This window comes from Pteronotus mesoamericanus, unplaced genomic scaffold, assembly GCF_021234165.1.
Source record: "Pteronotus mesoamericanus isolate MK-2021 breed Mesoamerican mustached bat unplaced genomic scaffold, CSHL_Meso_final contig_398, whole genome shotgun sequence".
NCBI lineage: Eukaryota > Metazoa > Chordata > Mammalia > Chiroptera > Mormoopidae > Pteronotus > Pteronotus mesoamericanus.
In genome coordinates, this window is record NW_026555149.1 from 251,996 (window position 1) to 269,908 (window position 17,913).

The following is a 17,913-nucleotide window of genomic DNA, read 5'->3' on the forward strand; positions in this document are numbered from 1 at the left end:
TTGAGAGGGAAAAAAAAAAACAAAGTGGGAGGGATCACAACACGTGACATCAAACTATATTACAAGGTCACTGTAATCAAAACAGTCCAGTACTGGCATAAGAACAGATACATAGATCAGTGGAAAAGAATGGAAAGCCCAGAAATAAACCTATGTCTCTATGGTCAATTAATATTGGACAAAGGGGGCAGAAGCATAAAATGGAGTGAAAATAGCCTCTTTAATAAATTGTGTTAGGAGAGCTGGACAGGTACATGCAAAAAATTGAAATTTGACCACCCACTTACACCATACACAAAAATAAACTCAAGATGGATAAAAGACTTCAATATAAGTCACTACACCATCAAAGTCCTAGAGGAGAACATTGGCAGGAAACTCTCAGATATCCCACGCAGCAATATTTTCACTGATATGTCCCCCAGAGCAAGGGACATAAAGGAAAGAATAAACAAATGGGACTTCATCAAAATAAGAAGCTTCTGCATGGCTAAAGAAAACATCAGCAAAATGAAAAGGGAGCCAACCCTATGGGAAAATATATTTGCCAATGACACCTCAGACAGGGGTTTGATCTCCAAAATATATAAAGAACTCACATGACTCCACCCCAGGAAGACAAACAATCCAATTAAAAAATGGGCAAAGGACCTGAACAGACACTTCTCCAAGGAAGACATACACAGGGCCCAGAGACATATGAAAGGATGCTCAGCATCACTAGCCATCAGAGAAATGCAAATTAAAAGCACAATGAGATACCACTTCACACCAATCAGAATGACCATCAAAATAAATCAACAAACAATCGGTGCTGCTGAGGCTGTGGAGAAAAGGGAACCCTAGTACACTGTTGGTGGGAATGCAGACTGGTGCACCGACTGTGGAAAACAGTTGGGAATTTCCTCAAAAACCTAAAAATGGAACTGCTTTTTGACTCAGTGATTCCACTGCTAGGGTTATACCCTAAGAATCCCAAAGCACTAATTCAAAGAACCTATGCACCCCAATGTTCATAGCAGCACAATTGACAATAGCCAAGTGCTGGAAGCAACCTAAGTGCCCATCGGTAATACGTGAGTGGATCAAAAAACAATGGTACATTTACACAATGGAATACTACGCAGCAGAAAGAAAGAAAGAGCTACTACCCTTTGCTACAGCATGGATGGAACTGGAGAGCATTATGCTAAGTGAAAAAAGCCAGGTGGTGGAAGACAAATACTGTATGATCTCACCTATAAGTGGAACCTAATCAGCAAAGCAAGCAGGCAAGGAAAATATGACCAGAAACATTGAAAGAAAGAAGAAACTGATGGGGAAGGGAGGGAGGGAGGGGAAGGGGATGGGTCAGATCAGGGAACAGGTGTGAGGGAACATGGACAAAGCCAAGGTGGGGAAGGATTGAGGAGGGGAAGTGGGATTGGGTGGGGCAAGGGAACGTGGTGGTGGGTAAATGGAGACAAATATATTTGAAAAATTTAAAAAATAAAAATAAATAAATTTAAAAAATAAATAAAATCCAATTAGAGGTAAAAAGAAAGTAGAAATCTAAAAAAGACTCAGGTGGAAGAAGAGAGCATTACAAGTAAAAACAAATGAAAAAACTCTACCAGAACTATCTGACTCCATTAGAAAGAGCAATATGAGAATAATAGGTATACCAGAAAGAGATCAGACAAAGGGAACAGAGAGCCTATTCAAATCAATGAAAACTTCCCAAATATAAGGAAAGAATTGGATCCTCAAATACAAGAAACTAACAAGACACCTAATTATCTCATCCAAAAAGGCCTTCCCGAAAACACATTGTATTAAAATTGTCAAAAATAAATGGCAAAGAAAAAAATCTCAAGGCAACCAGGGAAAAGAATACAGCTGGTTCTTTAAAAAGATTACTGAAATTGACAATCCTCTGGCTAGACTCACTAAAGAAAAAATAGAGAAGACTCAAACAAAATCAGAAATGAAAGAGAAGTTACAACGGGCACCACAGAAATACAAAGACCTATACAAGAATACTATGAAAGGCTATACACCATCAAATTCAATAACCTAAAAGAAGTGGAGAAGTTCTTAGAAATATATAACCTTCTAGACTGAATCATAAAGAATTAGAAAATCTAAACAGACCAATCAACAGTAAGGAAATTGAAACAGGCATTAAAAACCTCCCAAAAAGTAAGGGTCCAGGATCAGATGGATTCACTAGTGAATTTTACCAAACAATTGAAGAAGATTTAATACCTACCTTTCTCAAGCTTCTCCAAATAGTGAAGAGTCAGTACTTCCTAACTCATTTTATGAGGGCAACATTATCCTGATACCAAAACCTGGCAAAGACAACACACAAAAATGAAAATTACAGACCCATATCTCTGATGAATATAGATGCAAAAATCCTAAACAAAATATTAGCAAATAAAATACTTAGTGATAAGATGTCATGATCAAGTGGGATTTATTTCAGGGCACAAAGATGGTTCAATATATGCAAATCAATCAATGTGATACAACATATTAACAAAATAAAGGATAAAAGTGTATAATCATATCAATAAATGCATAAAAAACATTTAAGACACAACATTCATTTATGATTAAAACACTCAATGAAATGGATATCAAGGAAAAGTACCCCGACCTAACAAAGATCATATATAACAAACCCTCAGCTAATATCATAGGCAATGATGAAAAACTGAAAGCTTTTCCTCTAAGATCAGAAACACGACAAGGATTCCCACCTCTCACCACTGTTACTCAACATAGTACTTACTGAAAGTCCTAGCCAGGGCAATTCGGTGAGAAAAAGAAATAAAAGGCATCCAAATTAGGAATGAAGAAGCAAAACTGTCACTTTTTGCTGATGACATGATTGTTCACAGAGAAAACCTTAAAGACTTCAGCCCGGAAGATAAGGCAGCTCCCAGGCGCCTCGGACTTTTTCGGCCCGCTAGTCAGCGGACTGCTGCCAGGGTCCACGTGATTCGCGGGCAGAGGAAGGGCGCAGGCTCAGTGTTCCGCGCGCACGTGGAACATCGCAAGGGCGCCACGCGTTTGCATGCCGGGGACTTCGCGGAGCGCAACGGCTATAATCAAGGGCACGTGAAGGACATCATCCATGACCCAGGCCGCGGCGCGCCCCTCACCAAGGTGGTCTTCCGCGATCCGTACCGTTTTAAGAAGCGGACGGAACTGTTCATCGCCGCTGAAGGCATCCACACCAGCCAGTTGAAGTACTGCGGTAAGAAGGCTCAGCTGAACATTGGCAATGTGCTCCTGATGGGCACCACGCCTAAGGGCACCATCATATGATGTCTGGAGGAGAAGCCTGGTGACCGAAGCAAGCTGGCTCGAGCCTCCGGAAACTATGCGACCATCATCTCCCACAACCCTAAAACAAAAAAGACCCGAATGAAGATGCTCTCAGGCTCCAAGAAAGTCATTTCCTCTGCCAACAGAGCTGTGGCTGGTGTGGTGACTGGAGGTGGCCGCACTGACAAGCCCATCCTGAAGTCTGGCCATGCCTACCACAAGTATAGGGCAAAGAGGAATTGCTGGCCACATGTGCAGGATGTGGCCATGAACCCTGCAGAACATCCTTTTGGCAAACATCTGCAAACCCTCCACCATACGCAGAGATGCCCCTGCTGGCCACAAAGTGGGTCTCATCGCTGTCTGCCAGACTGAGCGTCTAGGGGGAACCAAGCCTGTGCAGGAGAAAGAGAACTAAGGCTTGGGGGCTCAATAAAGCTTGTCCTCCTGCCAAAAAAAAGAAAAGAAAAGAAAAGAAAAGAGAAAAAAGGGGGGGGAGGACCTTAAAAGCTTCACCAAAAAAACTTAGAAACAATAAATGTAGTAAAGTTTCAGGATACAAATTCAATGTACAAACCCATTGTGTTTCTATATATGAACACAGTAAAAGAAATGAAAACAAAAATTCCATTTGCAATTGCAACAAAAAGAATAAAATACCTAGCAATAAACATAACAAAGATTGTGGAACACTGAAAATGATGACATTACTGAAAGAAATAAGACACAAAGAAATGGAAAGATATCCCACGTTCATGGATTGGAAGAATCAACATGGTTAAAATGACCATATTACCTAAAGCAATATGCAGATTTAATTTAATCACTATCAAAATCCTAATGACATTTTTCAAATAAACAGAACCAAAAAATCTTCAAATTTGCATGAAATGACAGAAGACCCCAAATATCCAAAGTAATCTTACAGGAAAAGAACAAAGCTGGTGATATCACATTCCCTGACTTCAAAATATACTTCAAAGCTACAAAAATCAAAACAGTATGAAATTGGGAGAAAAACAGACACACACACCAATGGAACAGAATTGAGAGCCCAGAAATAAACCCACACATATATTGGCAATTAAGTTTCAGTGAAGGTGCCAAAAATATAAAATGGAGAAAGGAAAGTCTTTTCAACAAATGGTGTGGGGAAAAATAGAAAGCCACATGCAAAAGAATGAATTTAGACTTCCATCTGACACCACACACAAAAATTAGGCCAAAATGGATTGAATACTTTAATATAAGACCTGAACCAATGAAAAAAATTGAAGAAAACATAGGCATTAAACTTACAGTTTGACACCAGAGAGGTTCTTGTGAACTTCAACCCAAAGACAAGGGAAATAAAAATAAATAAATGGGACTACATAAAATTAAAATGCTTCTTCACAGCAAAAGAAACCATCAACAAAACAGAAACACAACCAACTGAATGGCAGAAGATATTTGCAAACAATACCTCCAATAAGAGGGCCTAATATTTAAACTACATAAAGAACTCATATAGGGAGAGAAGATGGCGGAGGAGTGAATGGGAGTCACCCTGACCTCCTCCCAAAACCAAACTGGAATTGCAACTAAATAAGGGAGTAATCACCGGGAAAGCAGTGGAGCGATAGTGGGAGAGGAGCCTTGGTGCCGCGGACAGTGGATTCTACTCTCACACATCCCAACAGGTGAGAATTGCGGTGGAGGCTTAATAGGGTGGGCTGGATGCCCACAGGCACTGGCACCAGAGGGACATTGAAACGGCCAGTTAGCTCCCCCTGAGAAGAACAGGGTCTGAATCATAAACAGGAACCCCTAAACTACAGCAGCTAAAGCCGAGAAAATACAGACAAAACGCAACCCCAAAAAGCTTAGGGGCGCTCTCTGCCAGAGACAGGTGGCTGGGGATGCAAAAAGACATTTAAAGGGCAAACACAAAAGTTGCAGCGGCAGCCACCCTCTTTGATCGCTGGGTAGAGGCGGCAGCAGCACGGGCTGGTGCCTGGGAAAAGACTGGTGAGGAAAACGTTGTGAAGAGAACTGACACGGTGGCCGGTGGAGCCGGGGTGATAACACACCTCCCACTCTGCAGCTTCCATCTCGCTCAGGCATAAGGGAATCAATTAACCTGCCTTTTGTGCGCTCCGCACACAGCTTGTACCTGTGTGAGCTGCAGGGCTGAGTGCAGACTGTCTGGGAGAGCCTTGAGGAGAGACTGGAGACGGAGGCATTGGGGAAAGAACAGGAGGAGGAACCGGGGAGTCCCGACTCCCTCCCCGTCCTGTAGTCTCCATTGTGGGCTGGAAAGGCGAGACCCCAAAGAGGCAGAAGCAGGGCGCACATGAACCAGACTGCCTGCGATTGAAACGCAGTCCACACAGGGGGTGGATCCTTGGCCGAAGGGGTCACAGAACTGCCCAGAGGGCCCTGAGGAGAGACTAGAAATGGAGGCATTGGGGAAAGAACAGGAGGAGGAACCGGGGAGTCCCGACTCCTTCTCCTTGCCGTAGTCTCCATTGCGCGGGAAGAGGCCACAGCCCCAAAGAGCCAAACGCTGAAAAGCACACATAGACACCCCCAAAACACCCAGTGCAGGCGCGCACACTTGCGCCGAGTGAACAGCGAGGGTTGGCGAGCGTGTGTGCGACCCACACGGGCTTGCGAACACTTGCACCGGCCGGCAAGGCCTCCCACAGACTGGCACCCATACGGCCTGCGAGGGAGTGCACAGAGCAGCAAGGGCAGGCGTAAATTGACCCGCCTGCCCGCGATTGCGGAGCGGCCCGCAAAATTAGTAGAGCTGCCCAGAGTCCCTGGAGGAGAGATCAGAAACAGGATTGACCAGAGAGTCCTGGAGCTGACTTCCTCCCATTTCCGTAGTCCCCATTTGGCGAGGGCAAGCAACGCACCCAAAGAGCCAAAAGCAGGGAAAATACACAATAGAAGACCCTAAACTGACCAGTGCTGCGGAGCTCGCCAGCCAGGGGGGTCAGATGAGTACGCAAGGTCGCGAATAAGCCTCCTGGTCTGGGGCAAGCATATGCAAGCCCAGGCAGGTGGGGGACCCTGCCGCGCTGGGAACGCGCTCAAGGAGCCCGTGTGAGAGCACAGAGAGATCCCAAAAAATAGCCCAGCCCTGACCGAAGGAGTCACAGAGCTGCTCCAAGCAGGAGTCAGACACAGACAGTAGACTCCTGGAAGGCTCAAACAAACAACCCAAGGCCCTATAGGGTCAACAACTAACATCATCAGAGGCAAGCCCAGAAAGAAAAGTAAAGGACAAAAATACTTAACAGACTCTCACAAAAATGGGAAGAAAAAGAAGTTCCCCCCAAATGAGTGGAAAAGGGGACTCCCCACAGAGAGAGCTAAATGAAATAGAGGCAAGGGAACTATCAGATATGGAATTCAAAACAATGGCTCTAAGGAAGCTCAATGAGCTCAGCCAGCTCAAAGAGAACTATGAGAAACTGCAGAGAAACTATCAGGATCTTACAGCAAACTATATCAGCCTGGAAAAGGACATAGAAACTATCAAGAAGACACAAGAGGATATGAAGAATACCATTTCTGAATTGAAGAACACAGTAGAAGGAATCAAAAGCAGTCTGGATGAAGCCGAGGATCGAATCAGTGAGATGGGGGACAAGGTAGAAAGAAGCACCCAGAAAGAACAAGAAATGGAAAAACGGCTCAAAAAGAATGAAGAGGCATTTAGGGAAATGCAGGACAACCTGAAACGCGATAATGTCCGTATAATAAGGATACCAGAAGGAGAAGAAGAGGAGCAAGGAATAGAGAACCTCCTCGAAAAAGTAATGATGGAAAATTTCCCTAATGAGAGGAGAGAAAGGCTCTCATGGATCCAGGAGGCACAGAGGACCCCGCTCAAGAGGGACTCAAGGAGGTCCACTCCAAGACACATCATCATTAAAATGGCAAATGTCAAAGACAAAGAGAGAATCCTCAAGGCAGCAAGGGAGAAGGAGAAAGTAACATACAAGGGGGCCCCGATACGCCTAGGAGCTGACTTCTCAACAGAAAAACTACAAGCCAGAAGGGAATGGCAACAAATATTCCAAGCCATGGAAAGCAAGGGCCTACAGCCAAGGCTGCTCTAGCCAGCTAGGCTCTCCATTAAAATAGAAGGAGAAATACGGAGTTTCCCAGACAAAAGAAGGCTAAAAGAATACATCTCTACCAAACCAGCACTCCAAGATATGCTAAGGGGACTGGTTTAAGCAGATGAAGGAAAAGAATGAGACAGAGAGGAACACAGGTACAAAGAGAAAAGATGAGTAAGTTCCTATCAGTAATATCTCTCAATGTGAATGGACTAAATGCCCCAATCAAATGACACAGGGTAGCTGAATGGATAAGAAAACATGACCCACACATATGCTGCCTACAAGAGACCCACCTCAGAACAAGAGACCTACACAGTTTGAAAGGAAAGGGATGGACAAAAATATTCCAAGCAAATGGGCATGAGAAAAAGGCCGGTGTTGCCACACTTGTATCCGACAAAGTAGATTTCAAAACAAAGGCCATAAAGAGAGACCCAGAGGGGCACTTTATCATACTTAAAGGAAGAATCTATCAAGAAGACATCAACGTTGTAAACTACTATCCTCCCAATAAAGGAGCCCCCAAGTTTATAAGGAAATTGTTGGATGATTTCAAAAAAGATATAGACAGCAACACACTGATATAGGGGATTTCAACACCCCACTGTCAAAAATGGACAGATCTTCCAAACAAAATATTAATAAACATATTGTGGCGCTGAATGACACATTAAGTCAAAGAGACTTAACTGACATATATAGAACCTTCCATTCCCAAAGAAGAAAAATACACATTCTTTTCAAATGCTCATGGAAGTTTTTCAAAGATAGACCACATGATAGGACACAAAGCAAACCTCAGCAAATTCAGGAAAATTGAAATAATACCAAACTTTTTCTCAGACAACAAGGCCTTGAAACTCGAAATCAACCTCAAAGAGAAAGTTCAAAAACTTGCAAACTCATGGAGACTGAACAGTACACTATTAAACAATGAATGGGTCAATAATGAGATAAGAGAAGATATCAAAAAATTTCTGGAAACAAATGAAAATGAACAGACAACAGTCCAAAACCTATGGGACACAGCAAAGGCGGTCCTGAGAGGGAAGTTCATAGCAATACAGGCTTACCTAAAAAAGATAGAAACATTTCAAAAAAGAGACCTAACACTGCAACTTCAAGAACTGGAGAAACAACAACAAATAAATCCCTGAGCAAGGAGAAAGAAGGAAATAGTCAAGATTAGAGCAGAACTGAATGACATAGAGACAAATAGAACAATTCAGAGGATCAACCAATCCAGAAGCTGGTACTTTGAAAAGATAAATAAAATTGACAAGCCTTTAAGCAGACTCATCCAGAAAAAAAGGGAGAGGACCCAAATTAATAATATCAGCAATGAAAGAGGAGAAATAACAACTGATACCACAGAAATACAAAGGATCGTCAGAAACTACTATCAACAATTATATGCCAAGAAATTTGAAAATCTTGATGAAATGGACAAATTATTAGAAAAGTATAATCTTCCAACACTGAAGGAGGAAGAAACAGACAGCTTGAACAGACCAATAACAGCTGGGGAAATTGAAGCAGTAATCAAGAAACTCCCAGCACACAAAAGCCCAGGGCCAGACGGTTTCCCAGGAGAATTTTACAAAACATTTAAGGAAGAGCTAACCCCTGTCCTTCTCAGACTATTCCAAAACATCCAAGAAGAGGGAAGACTCCCAGACTCTTTCTATGAGGCCAGCATCACCCTGATCCCAAAACCAGATAAAGACCCTACAAAGAAAGAAAACTACAGGCCAGTTTCGCTGATGAACATAGATGCTAAAATCCGCAACAAAATATTGGCAAACTGCATCCAGCAATACATTAAAAAGATTATCCACCACGATCAAGTGGGATTCATCCCAGGCATGCAGGGATGGTTCAATATACGCAAATCAGTAAACGTGATACATCACATAAATAAAAGACAAAAACCACATGATCATCTCGGTAGATGCAGAAAAAGCATTCGATAAGGTACAGCACCCATATATGATCAAAACACTCAGCAAAATGGGAATAAATGGGGCATTCCTCAACGTAATAAAGGCCATATATGAAAAACCTACAGCCAATATCATACTCAACAGGCAAAAACTGAAAGCTTTCCCACTAAATCGGGAACACGCCAAGGATGTCTCCTCTCACCCTTTCTTTTCAACATCGTATTGGAAGTCCTAGCCACAGCGGTCAGACAAGAGAAAGAGATAAAAGGCATCCAAATAGGAAAGGAGGAAGTAAAGCTATCATTGTTTGCAGATGACATGATAGTGTACATAGAGAACCCTGTAGACTCTACCAAAACACTCCTCAACCTTATAAGTGAATTTGGCAAAACATCAGGATACAAAGTCAATATTCAGAAATAAAAGGCATTTTTGTACACCAGCAATGCAATAGAAGAAGAAATCAGAGAAAAAATACCACTCGATATAGCAAGAAGAAAAATAAAGTACCTAGGCATAAATTTAACCAAAGATGTAAAAGACCTGTATGCAGAAACTATACAACATTGATAAAAGAAATTAAGGAAGACACAAATAAATGGAAGCATATACCGTGCTCATGGATTGGAAGAATTAATATCATCAAAATGTCCATACTACCCAAAGCAATTTATAGATTCAACGCAATCCCTTAAACCAAATAAAGACCCTACAAAGAAAGAAAACTACAGGCCAATTTCGCTGATGAACATAGATGCTAAAATCCTCAACAAAATATTGGCAAACTGCATCCAGCAACACATTAAAAAGATTATCCACCACGATCAAGTGGGATTCATCCCAGGCATGCAGGGATGGTTCAATATACGCAAATCAGTAAATGTGATACATCACATAAATAAAAGACAATAACCACATGATCATCTCGATAGAGGTTTACGTCATTAAGATACCAATGACGTATTTCACAGAAATAGAACAGACATTTCAAAAATTTATATGGAACCATAAACGACCCCGAATAGCCGCAGAAATTTTGAGAAAGAAACACAAAGTAGGAGGGATCACAATACCGGACATCAAACTCTACTACAAAGCCACTATACTCAAAACAATTTGGTACTGGCACAAGAACAGACCCATAGACCAGTGGAACAGAATAGAAAGCCCAGAAATAAGCCCAGGTCTGTATGGGCATCTAATATTTGACAAAGGGGGCAGAAGCATAAAATGGAGCCATAATAGCCTCTTCAACAAATGGTGTTGGGAGAGCTGGACGGCTCCATGCAAAAAATTGAAATTGGATCATCAGCTGACACCATACACAAAAATAAACTCAAGATGGATAAAAGACTTAAATATAAGTCACTACACCATCAAAGTCCTAGAGGAGAACATTGGCAGGAAACTCTCAGATATCCCACACAGCAATTTTTTCACTGATATGTCTCCTAAAGCAAGGGACATAAAGGAAAGAATAAACAAGTGGGACCTCATCAAAATAAGAAGCTTCTGCACGGCTAAAGAAAACATCAGCAAAATGAAAAGGGAGCCAACCCTATGGGAAAATATATTCGCTGATGATACATCAGATAGAGGTTTGATCTCCAAGATATATAAAGAACTCACTTGACTCCACTCCAAGAAGACAAATGATCCAATCAAAGAATGGGCAAAGGACCTGGGCAGACGCTTTTCCAAGGATGAAATACAGAGGGCCCAGAGGCATTTGAAAGGATGCTCAGCATCACTAGCCATCAGAGAAATGCAGATCAAAACCACCATGAGATACCACCTCACACCGGTCAGAATGGCCATCATAAACAGATCCACAAACAACAGGTGCTGGCGAGGCTGTGGAGAAAAGGGAACCCTAGTCCACTGTTGGTGGGAATGCAGGCTGGTGCAGCCACTGTGGAAAGCAGTGTAGAATTTCCTCAAAACCTGAAAATGGAACTGCCTTTTGATCCAGTGATTCCCCTGCTGGGACTATACCCTAAGAACACCAAAACGCCAATACAAAAGAACCTATGCACCCTAATGTTCATAGCAGCGCAATTTACAATAGCCAGGTGTTGGAAGCAACCTAAATGCCCATCAGTAGATGATTGGATCAAAAAGTTAAGGTACATATACACAATGGAATACTATGCAGCAGAAAGAAAAAAAGAACTATTAAACTTCGCGACAGCATGGATGGAACTGGAGAGCATTATGCTAAGCAAAATAAGCCAGGGGGCGAAATACAAATACCATATGATCTCACCTATAAGCGGAACCTAACCAACAATACAAAGATGCAAGAAAAATATGACCAGCAACACTGAAAAGAAAAGAAATCAACAGAGACAAGAGGGAAGGTGGGGGGGGCAGGGAAAGGGAAGGGAAGGGGAAAATCAAGGAACATATAGCAAAGACTCATGGACAAAACCAAAGGGGAAGAGCTGAGGGAGGGAAGGAGGGAGGGGGCAAGGGAAAGTGGTGGGGGGAGGCAGAGACAAATGTATTTAAAAATAAATAAATAAATAAATAAATAAATAAATAAATAAATAAGTTAAAAAAAAACTTAAAAAAAAAGAACCATCATTTTGAAGTCAATATCTGATAGTTTAATTCCCTCTATTTCATTTAGTTATCTTTCTGGGGATAACTCATTTCCCTTTGATTGGGGGGGTGTTTCTTTTTCTTCCCATTATTTGTGAAACTCCCCTTTTTTGCTTCTACTTCTTAAGTTGATCTGTATTGACTTCCTGACTTTGTGGTGTGAACTTCTATTATAGGAGACCACTGTTTTTTCTTTCTGGATCTGCCTCTGATGATGTCAGGTGTTGACCCCATCTGACCTTAGACAGTCTTTATGAGACTTCCAGGAATCTACTGTCTGTGGCTGTTTTGTTCAGTTGTTAATCTAGTTACTCTGCACTCAGCAATCAGGCTCAGGTAGCACAGGACAGGGCAGGGTCCCTCCTTTGGGCAGGGCTATTGTGTCCTTTCACATTGCTGCCGCTCAGAGGTAGTGGTCTTCCTGAGCAGGATGGCTGCTGCTATACGGGGGAGGAGTCAGCATAGGATCTGGCCGGCTACTCTCTCAGCTCTCTCCCCAAACCCTCCATCTCCAGACTCTCCTAAAGCATCTCTAGACCACTCCGCACCCCCTTAAGCCAGGTATCCACTATCTGTGACTGATGCTCTGCACTCATGAGTCAGGCTTGTGCACCACCGGGCAAAGGCAGAGTCTCCTGGAGGTAAGGCTATTGTTTCCTCTCAGGCTGTTTCTCCTCAGGGGAGTGGGCTGCCTGAGCAAGATGGCTGGTGCATATGGGGGATGAGTCAGCAACAGGAACCTGACAGCTACTCTCTCAGTTCTCTCCCCAAAACCTCCTTCCTCAGTGTCTCCTAGGCGTCTCGAGACCACTCTGCCACCACTGTTGCTGGAGCCCAGGTTAAGTGGCTGCAAATAAAAATTTATATGTTGTCCATTAAATGGCTCTTTGCATCTCCAGTAGCCCATCTTTAGCAGAGAGCAAACCGGCCATTTCTCACAGCTGGTTGTTATCTTTTTACTTTCTGGGCTCTGGTGCTATAGGTTGGAAAACCCCACCTATGGTTCAGACCCCACTCTTCTTAGGGGTTTCCAACTGGCCGCTTAATTATGACTCTGGCGCGGTCACCCATGAGCACCCAGCCTGCCTTCTTGACCCTCCATCGCACTCTTTCGGGTCAGAGTGTGCTAAAGCCAATTCCTCTGTCTGTCTGAGGTTTTACGGTGTCTCTCTAACTATTTTTCAGGTGTTTGTTCCAGGTGATATCTTCAAAATTTAGTTGTAATTCCAGCTTAGTCCTGTGAGGGGGTTACTGTGCCTTCCACTCACTATAGCCATCTTAAAATTTTTCTTAGAAAAAATACAAAAGAAGGAAAAGAGAAGCCAAAGCCATAACCTAGAGCATGTCACCCTGTAGAGGACTTCAGAGGAAGAGGAACCAACACAGAAAACATGAGTTGAAGAGTAAAATACACACGGGAGGTAAGAAAACCAGAAGAGGGTGGTTTTATGAAATCCAGAAGATTGCAAGACAGAGGAAGTAGGCAGCATGTTCAGTGCTACTAAAAAGTTAAACAGGGGCAGAGGGATGGTATTTAGATTTGCCATCAGGCACAAGTTATAGGAGCACAAGAGAAAAACAGTTTGGAGGACAGGACGGGATGCAAGACTTGCTGGAGGGGAAGGTGAAGAGGTGGAGACAGCCCATTTCAAAGAGCTATCATGAAAGTGTCGCTGTGAAGGTCAGCAGGCATATGGAACAACCATTCATAGGGAGGTGTCATCGAGGGAAGGTGTTTGTTTAAAATGGGGGGTAGTGGAGCACGATTGTATGCTGATGGGAACCGCCAACAGAGCAAGAAGATATGAAGACCCAAGAGAAAGAATGGTTATCGGCAAGGGTTAAATTTTTAAAGAGGGAGAATAAAGATTTGATCGACTGGATATGCTTCCGGTTTTGTTAAAATTATGACCCCCTGCTCCTCACTCCATACTCTTACTAAAGACATGCTGATAGCTACAGCCTTGTGAATGGCCAAATTGAGAATGAGGGATTAGCAAAGAGTAATGGCCAGAGGATGAGGGAATGGGGTTTGAAGTCCATGCGATCCAGACGGCACATGGGAGATCAATTTAGGCTGACCAATGTAAAACCTGAGAAATGTATCGGTTAGGGGTTCTTGTGTCTGTGCGTGTTTGTACGTTCCGAGAGGGGTGGGGGTGTGGATAGGCCCACAGTCAAGAAAACAAGAGATGCGCACAATGAAGCAGAGTCATGGAGGGGACTTCCTCATTTTTAGGGTTGAGGGTGAAAAGGAAAGTCCTCAAGACAGAGAAGATAAGCTGTGAACAAGGATCAACCCAGAATGGAATCTCCCCGAAGGCCTTAACTTTGGGGGGGGGGGGGGGGGACAGAAGATGGGTGATTTTCCCTGCTCTCTAGGAGCATTGATGTTTAGCCACCATTTCCTCCTAGTTCTGTTCCATATTGGAATTCCTTCTAGTTACCTTTTGCGTGACCTTAAAATCTGCTGCTCCCGTAAAGTCTCAGAGTGGTGTTTGAGAAGATTTAAAGAGCAGGGCATTGAGGAAAGCATTGCCTTCCTTGCTTTGCTGTTCCTTCTGGTCTTTCTCTAAGGGACTGTGCTCCTACACATTCAGACAGAGACCAGCATCCAAGCAGGTCTGGGGTCCCCTGAGAGACATGTGAGACACAGAGCGCCTGGCAGGTGGATACTGGCCGTGGATGAGAGGCAAAATGCCTTTCTAAAATCAGACTGTGTGTCTGAAAAGGACCCCGAGGTCAGGAGAATGTGCAATCCTTACGTTCTGTGCAGTGTGCGTTTTTTCTGCAGAAGGGCAGATGATACTGCCTAGAATTTTTGTAAAAATTTTTTGGACTGAGAGGTTCCAATATATGGGAAATGGTGGGCAGCTGGGACCCAGGAAGAGAGTGAAGCTGGACAAATGGACTTCCAGAGACATTTTACAATACTGCGATGAGAAGGGAAGAGTAGGTGGGGACATACCCCTAACTTTTGAGCTGCCTGGACGCACGAAATGGTGCCCAGGGTGGTCTCACGTCCTGCCTGGCATCTTGCTTGTCTGGCCTCAGAAACGGGGAGAAAATGCAAAGCAGGAACTTTGCGCTTAGCATACGGGGTAGGGAAGTGACGTCTTCTTAGTTCTGCAGTTTGTTTGTTTGTTTGTTTGTTTGTTTGTTTGTTTTAATCAGGAGACTGGCAGAGACCTCCCTCCTCTGAGTCTCCCCAAGGTCCTGGTAAAACAGGGGCAGGGCGGGATGTGGGAGCCCTATTAACTGTTTCATGGTCTGGGTAGAGGTCTTGTAGGCTGAAGAGGAGAAGAGGGAGCTGTCCGCGCTGAGTGACGCCCCTACGGGGCATCATGGAACTTTTCTGGGAGCAGCACATCTGAAATCTGGTTGGAAGTGAGATTCGCGTCAGAAAATTGTGCCAGAAAACTGGAACCCCCCAGAATGGGATAGAGGCTACAGGGTGGGAACAGGGGAAATGGGTTGGGTAGCAGTACATGGATCCTATGGGCATAGTTTGAAGGTAAACCAAATTGTTGGTAAGGAGGTGGCTAGGGGACAAGCAACCTAGGTCTCCCGATCACGTAGGTGCATTGTGAAGGCATAGAAAGTCTAGGTTTGTGTTGGGCTGCTCTACGATTTCTACCCTCTTCCACCAGGCAGTGGGCACGGGGCAAGGTGGTAGTTAGTAGCATGTGCTTTCTAAATCCCTGAATAGGGGCTTGGGTACCTCAGAGGAAGACAGAGCACGCACATTTCTTTACCTTTCTGTGCGTCTCATCCATAGTTGCTACACATGACAGGAAAGAGATACCTTGGTTACCATGGGAACTGCAGCTAAGTGATGCGCTGGAGTGTGGGAGAAAAGCAGAGGTGGTTCTGATATAAAGGCCCTTGGGAGAATAGATTTGAGCAAAACATTCCCATTGAAAGAATTCACAATGTCCACAGGTACGATGATACTTGTGATGATTATGACACACAAATCACACAGGTGCATGCATACACACACGTACACACACATGCGCGCGCGCGCGCGCGCACACTTCGTTCTCTGCATCATGCTGGTTGGCCCACAGGATTCTTGTGAGGTCAGGCTGTTTTGCTATGACCACGTCAACATATATCATCGGCCTCTCATCTTCGCATCTTCCTCCCTCCCTCCCTCACGCCAACCCGCTTCATCTTTGCTTTTCTCCACCCTCTGTTTTCCCCCTCCCTCATGTCTTCTCTCCCTGCTTAGATTTCATTATGGCCCCTCCTTGTTCTGCCCTCTTTTCCTTCCTCTTTCTCTTGATACTTTGTTGTCCCTCTCACCCTCCCTCCCCAGCCCCTATCCACCTTCTTAATGGAGTGGCTAAGAATTAATTCACTCGATTACAATAGGCCTAATAGGAGCCATGAATATTGAGCCTTCAGCCTCGCACGTCAGTGCAATCACAAAATTAATTTCAGACACCACTGTTGCATCGCAAATTATGGTAAGTGATGTGAAATTAAGTGACAAGGAGCCGTGGGTGTGAACAATAAGGGAACTAATTTCCATGCTGAGCTCAGCGAAGGAAATGTCATTGGCATTTGCTTTTCTGCCATCCAGCATCCTCTTGTTGCCAGGTAACTGTCTTCCCTTTTACGTTGAGGGCAACTACCCTCTTCCATTGTTTGCAGCAAGATGCGACTCTTACCTATGGTGTCCTGCCCTCCGCTAACCGCGGTGTGACCATGGAGTCCAAATGAATGCCCACACCTTGAGATACAAGTGACAGGCAGACCGCAACAGGGTGAGGAGCTGTTTCATCTTGTCGGTGGACATTGGTCCTGCTACCAAGTTCCCCAGGAAGAACTTTTTCATGGCCTTTATCCACCACTCTCTTCCTCCTTCTTTCCTCTTCCCTCTCTTCTTGCCCCCTGGCTCCTGGCTAGATTCTAACCCCACAGGGATAAAAAGGATGGTTGAGGAGATGATACTAATAAAGCATTAGAAGATGGAAGGCAGACAGATGAGTGATATCTGACTTAGCTGATCTAAGAGTGCTTAATCCTAACCCAGCAGTGAGGAACGCCTCAGGGCAAACATCTCTAACCAGACCTTCAAACTGTCTGTGTGGCTGGCAGCGGCATGTACCCCTGCAAGTTATGGGGAACTGTGTGATTGCTCCAAAGCAGAGTTGAAAAACGTTTCGATACCCAGGACCCCTCTCACCTCCCAGTGGCTGGGCAAACTACTTTCCCCCAGCCCTTTGGGGTTTGAGGAGAGACTTACTCTCTGGAGGGGAAAGAGCCAGTACATTTATAGACTTTGGAACCTCGGGCATCCAAACCCAATGTAGGGATTTAAGTGAAAAGTCTACCTAAAAGTTCAGTCCCTAGCCCAACCTGGTGTACAAACTGCTGGCATCTTGCCTTTTCCCATGGGTGCAGGAGATTCTAGCCTAGGTAATCGAACCATCGCAAGAGGAGAGATTGCTAATTTTAGTAGGCAAAGGACTCCCAAGTTTTCGATATTAGTCAGTTCAAAATAATGCCTAATTTCAATGTGATTTTTCTTTTCTTAGAGCCGTGGGTATATATAGGAGTGTGCCTTCATTTACAACGTATCGGGGATTTTCTAATGATCTCTGTTATTAAGCGATAGCTTAAATATACAAATCATCAAAGGATCGATTCTTTTTTGTTTTATTTTTCAATTACAGTTGACTTTCAATATTATTTTGTATTAGTTTCAGGTGTACAGCATAGTGGTTAGACAATTGTGTAATTTATAAAGTGTTCCCCCGATATTGCCGGTACTCGCCTGGCACCATACATAGATATCGCAATATTATTGACTACGTGCCTCTTCTCCTTTCTACCCATCCCCTCACCCACTCCCTTCTGGTAACCAGCTCTTTGGTCTCTGTTTCTATGAGTCTGTTTAGGTTGTGTTTGTTCATATA

General features: G+C 43.8%; 1 pseudogene; it reads left to right on the forward strand.

Moving 5' to 3' along the window:
• The first annotated feature begins 2,874 nt into the window (after window positions 1–2,874).
• Window positions 2,875–3,736, forward strand: LOC129073273 (60S ribosomal protein L8-like; annotated as a pseudogene).
• The last annotated feature ends 14,177 nt before the right edge of the window (window positions 3,737–17,913 follow it).